The sequence below is a fragment of the Anomalospiza imberbis genome, chromosome 9 (assembly GCF_031753505.1).
Source record: "Anomalospiza imberbis isolate Cuckoo-Finch-1a 21T00152 chromosome 9, ASM3175350v1, whole genome shotgun sequence".
Lineage (NCBI taxonomy): Eukaryota > Metazoa > Chordata > Aves > Passeriformes > Viduidae > Anomalospiza > Anomalospiza imberbis.
The window spans coordinates 13,067,584-13,073,712 of NC_089689.1; positions in this window are offsets into that span (position 1 = coordinate 13,067,584).

Here is a 6,129-nt window from a genome sequence, read left to right on the forward strand (position 1 = left end):
CCAGCAATATTGCAAGGTGGACTCAAGGGATAAAAGACAGCAAACCCTGCACACCTCCTATGCCTGAGTCACACCCACTATAAAGCCAGGCTCTGTTCATAAAGCTCATGCTGTTGTCAGAAATTAAACAATATGAACTGTTCTGGTTCAGAGTAGTGTTTTTGCAGTGTTTCTCCAATATGCTTAATCTTATCATCTTGATATCTGTGTTATTAGACAGAGACTAAATTTATCTGCATAGTAATGGACAAAATGTCTATGAAAATATTGCTATTCATTCAATGATTGTTGTTATATTTGGACTAGGCGCCCGACTCACTCTGTGATGCTTGTCCTGGAATATCAATAAATAAATCATAAAAGCCAATGCTTCAAATATTGAAAAATTCACACTTCAAACTGTGTTTTGAACTATACTGAGAGCAATGCCTCAGATTGTCCTTTTGCTTTATATGAACAGAAGAAATTCAAAGTAGGAGGAAGTGTCTCCTGGGATTTGGCATAGGGAGTGCCACAAACCATCAGCCTTCCTGTCTCTGCTGTGCCAACGAAGCCTCTCCTGGGATGTACCATGAGAAGCAGTGTGTCTGGGGAGTTAATGTGGCTTCAGATGAAATTATCTCCTGCAGAATCCATCTTGCCTGTTGTCTGAGTGCATGCAAAGGAGCCAGGCAGTGGTGAGGAGCCAGGCCACAGCAGGGCAGGTGAAGGCACGGAAAAAAGTAGAAGCATTTTCCTATGACTCTGTTAAGTGAAGTTCTTTGCACCACAGACTTATGCTGCTAGTGAAAATGGGACATCACGCCTCTTTTTCTCCTTCTGTCTGGAGCCCAAATTTGGTAAGAGCAAACTTACTGAAGTCCCCACTCTGTTGCCCATTTCACTCCTCACTAGTAACAGATATCTAAATTCTATGGTGTGATTGCCAGCATTAAAAGGAAAAATGACAGCAAATGTCCTTCTGAAAAGTACACTCTAGTTCAAGCACGAGTGTTTGGGCTGATGCTCAAGTTGCAGAATGACTTTCCATGGTTTGCATTGTGTGTGGGACCACTAGGTAATTCTAATGGTTCTTTTTCTTTTGCTTTAAAAGCACTGAAATTAGATGAAAGCTAGAAGTAGGAATGGTATTTTGTAGTAATTGTAAATGCAAAGCTAGATGAGCACTAGAAGTCACTCAGGTACATCTATTCAAAGGCCAGAAGAAAAAGCACTGCAGGTATTCAGTGCTTTATCTGATTAGAAAACAGCCTGGCACAGATGTGATTTCTGCTCCATATATCAAGCTATGGCAGGCTTTTGCTGCTTCATTATGAAAGCATGTGAAGTAAAATAGGTTTTGGAACATAAAAAATGACAAATTTGGAAAAATATCTATATGCCAGATGGGTGTAGGAAGAATCCTTGTGACAAATATATTATTAAGGGAATATGCATAAGGAAAGAAACTGTGCCCATTTCTTCCAGGGATGGACAGGCAGGAAGGTAGCGTCTCACTGTGTCTAATGTATTCTCATCTAATCTAAATCTAATTAATTATGTTGCATCGCTGACATACAATCTGGGCACTGCACACAACAATGGAAGGCTGCACCGGGGCTTCGGGAGGGCTGGCGGCTGCTTCGCCCTCGCCGCTTTTGTTCTCTCCGCTCGGGGAGCGCGGGTCAGAGTGACGCCATCTCCGCCGCGGGAAGGCGAACGCAGCCGCCGGGGCAGGCTGAGCTCATCCCGGCCCCGCTGCCTGGCCTGCCCCGAGGCTGCTCTCGGAGGGCTTGTGCGCAGACCGTGAGCACTCCAGCACAGCTTCTCCTCCTATTCCGTGAAGAAAGAGCATTTTGGCAGGCGCTGTCTCGCTCCACTCATGCCTTTGGAGCCGAGCTCGGTGTCTCGGAGCTGGGTGCTGCGGCGCCCGGGAAGCCAGCTCGGTGCGCAGCTCCCGGCTGCCGCTGTAGGAAGGGCTGCTTCATCGGGAGCTCGCCCACCTGAGCTCCCCGGCTCAGAGCACCGGCACGTGTGGGACAGCTCAGCACTGCAAGGGCTGGGGACACAGGGCGCACAGAAAAGAGGCTGAGCTCGGGCAGGCAGGCTCCTGGGCAGGCAGCAGCGCTGGGCTGTGCGACACGCCGGCCGTGGGGCAGGACTGACGGACGGGGCCCCTGCAACCCTCAGCTTTGCGGTGTGGCGCCGGTGGGATCCTTCCGCCCGGACGGGTGGGGCCAGGCCTTTAGGCCCTTGAGGAAACATCACTGCCTCTTCTTGAAAGCAGGCAAGTCAGTATTTCAGCTTTAGTGTAAATAACGCAGAAAGACAGGCACGCTCTGGCCGGCCACTCCCATCTGGGCGGCTGACCTGGTCTGATGAGGTCTTAGCAGCAGCCAGAAGAGCTGCAGGGGCATGCTCCACACACCGAGCCTTTGGTTATTGCCAAAGATGGGCTAGCGTACCTGCTCTGGGTTCAAGGTGTGATGATCTAGCCGTGATTAATGCGTTCAGAACTGAAACACAAATGGAGCTAGGGAGGGTGGTACGGCAATCGTATCATTTGGCTTCACATAATTTGATTTTACTCATGCCTCATCCACTATTTGATTACTCTTTTCCTATTTAATCCCAGCCAAACCAGGAGGCTTTTGCTCACAGGCTTTTAGTACTATTTTATTTGGCAGTTATGGAATAAAAGAATTTTAGTATTGCCTTAGAATTTCTTCTGACATCTATCACAACCAATCCAGCTCATATGTGGGTGAACTGTGTTTTGATCCAATTATAAAATTCTATTGGAGTCTTGTTACATTCTTATCCCATGTGCATGTTGAAAAATTCAAGAGCAAAAGAAAATTCTACAAAATGTTTCTCATTTATTGTAGGCTTGGAGACACAAAACTGCATCACACAGTCATTTGTGGAGGCTAATAGCAAACTAGAAAAACAATGTATTCTTCAGGAAAAAACCCACCCTGTTAATCAGCAGCAAGGCTTAGAGGGAGAATAGTACAATCTGTGTATAGATACTACTGGCAATCGTCTTTTGGAGACGCAACCTTACTTTTGTTCATTGCAGCAATGAGAACTTTGTTGATGTTCATCCCAGAAGTTACAATGAAAAAGGATCTGCCAGTCTGAAGACATTTTGGAGGGTGCATAAAAATGACAAATTTGAAAGAGCCCAGACACAAAATGACCAAGGTAACACATAGGTAATGTCCCAATGGATTGCAATGACTATAATACTTAAAAATTAAGATACTTTACACACTCTTAGCATCTCTATAGCAAAAATGCATTATTAAATCAACAGCCCATGCACTATTTGATTACCATGATGGAGAAGTTGATCTAAGATATTTCTGTCTCAACACTTTCACTGTCTTCAGGCTACAAAATATAATAAAAGGAATTAGGTGTCTTCCTTGCTCATCAGCTATAGAAAGCCGTGCAGAGGCGTAGCTTCACAGACAGAGCGCTGCTCTTGGAGAGGAAATGCACTTGCTCCAAAGCTTTCTGGCTCCATCCTGGTGGAGTCTCTCACGCACCTACAATCTGAATCCCCATCCTAAAGCTGGGAGGTGCCAGGACCAAGCCAGCAGCCCTGGGTAAGAGCCAAGCATCAGTGGCAGGGCCAGGGCCAAGTCTGGAGCTCAGACTTCAGCTGGGAGCTGTTCAGCCACATGGAAAAGCCAACAGCTCTTTGACTTTCCCAAATACTGCTTGGAATTCATCCCTTTCAGGTCTGTAGGGATCCTGTGGCTGCCCCCAAGAGCAGAGGCTGGGTGGCACTGCTGGGATGGACCTCTGTGCCTTGCCCAGCTGAGCTGTGCCCTCCGTGTGAACCCCAGGCCACTGTGCACCAAGGCAGCAGCAAGGCCATGCTGGGGGTGGGCAGGACACGGGTGGCCCTGCAGGGTGCTGGCCACAGGCACCCTGCACTGCTGGGCTGGATCAGCCTGCCCATGCTGGTGCTATGGAAATGTGCAGGGAGAGGCTGGGAGGGGAACACCCAGCAGTGGTCACCAAAGCTGAGCAACCCAGCTACCTGCAAGGATGAGAGATGCATGTGTGCCCACAAACCATGTTAGGTTGTTCCCAAGGCTGTCTGCTCTTGGTTACATGAATTTGGCCTCTCTGTGATTCCAGTAGCTTGATAGTTAGTCCCCTTTTCCTAAGGTACAGACAGGTTGTTGGTCTCCCATTCTGGAATGCTGTCTGTTTCTGCACCTCATGGGAGGCTGATAAATGTGGCACCTCTCCCCATGGCTTCCCCTGGTCACTCTGAGCCCCATCATTAAGCTGACACAAAAATCTGTTTAGTCACAGAAGCAGATTGCTTCCATGAAGCACAGAAATGTAATTTGCCAGTACTTAAGCTACAATATTAAATACTAACATGAAGTTCCTTCCCCTTTTCAGTTCTTTATAGCAAAAAATACTTGGTGTGAAATCTTGTTTCTACAAGGGTCAGTGGTAAAATCTGCATCAGTGACAGAGCAGCTTCTGCCCTTCCTATGGTAAGTGGTTTTTTTGGTTTTGCATTTAAAGCTGTTCCAGTGCATCAGTGCTTTCATTGCCAGTCCAGAGCACTCCTACACTTGCAAAGCTGGTGAAGAGGTCAGCTCCATATTCCCCTTGCTCCGGTCGTGTCGTAGGCAGCAGGCCAGCCCTGTGGGGTTTATTCTGCAGTGGCAATGGCCAGTGTTTCAGCTCTGAGGCAGAGCATACTCCAAGAGCAGCCGTAAGCCAATACGCCTCACCTCAGGCTCCAGCCCACTGTAGTTAATCATTAAATAATTCTCCTGGTGATGTTATCCAGTGCTGATAAATTACAGATTTCATTCTTTTGCCTGGAGCAGCATTAAATTGTGTTAATTTCATTGAAGATTGACACTGGCTTTTATTTCCTTTTGCTACTGTTTTGTCCTGTAAAGCGACACATACTACAGACTTCAGATTGCTCATATAATTGGTAGAATAGATTTTTTCTTACATTTGGAGAAAATTTTAATCAGAGCCTTTGAAATACCAAGAACTTTGAGATCAATAAAATACTAATGATAGTGTATTAGAAAAGGAATATTACCACAAATCAAATAGCTTTTAAAACAACGTTATTGTTGACCATGTTTGTTTTACATGTGATCTCAGAATGATTTCTAATTTTACACAGCAGTGAATTTATTCCACCTACAATACACGTTTCTGACACAGGGTTTTCTCAAAAACTGAAGATAAAATACATTATACATCTTCCTGATGAGCCAAATTCTCATCGGTCTGGTTCTCTCCTTTGGCAAAAGAAAAAATATCCCCAGGTAGTCCTACTCTTTTCAGGCAGAAGAAAAAGGCTGTTTTAAGTTAGTGGGATCTTGATCTGTTCTTTGATGACAAATTCCACCCATTTTGGAACAATTAACATAACAGTTCAATGGGCATTGAATAAAACATATGGAAAAATTTGGAGCTGTAATTTACAACTAAAAAAATGATATTAAATAACTTCTGTACCAGCAGCAATGTGACACAATACAGTAGACTGTTGTGGTAAATAAGAGAAGGTTTTGATTGTGCACTATTGTAGCTCCCTGAGCAGAATGTTGAGTTCAACTAGGAAATATTGAATAAAACCTCATATCCCCTCTGAGGCTCCATATCACAGCTGGTATTTTTAATAGAGGTCTCTCTCAAGGTTTTCATTAGGGTACCTGGGGTTTGCTTTGGTGGGGTTTTGTATTTTTTTTTTTTTAACACATGGTATAATGCAGTCTAACCCCCCACTTTGCTGTAAATGTGCACAGAAATTAATTGAACAATAAATTAGGTGTCAGGTGCCTCCAGGCACTGATAGGTATTAATGCCCCTGACCAGCCTCACCTGGGGCATCCCACCCCCTCCTGGGACTCAGGATTTAAGCTCAGCCCTTTACATCCCCATGCTTCTTAACAGTGCTGTTGGGCTGCTGCTCTCCAGCTCCTGGTGGGTGCACCCTGTTGATGTGGACTCTGGCCCGTGTATGGCCTCCAGGCTTGGTGGCACAGCTGTCCTGTAAGTATGGACCTGGCTGGCAGTCTGTAGAGTGTATCTGGTTTTGACTCTGACCTGCAGATTATCCCCTAAGCTTGGCCCCAGGCCTGTGTG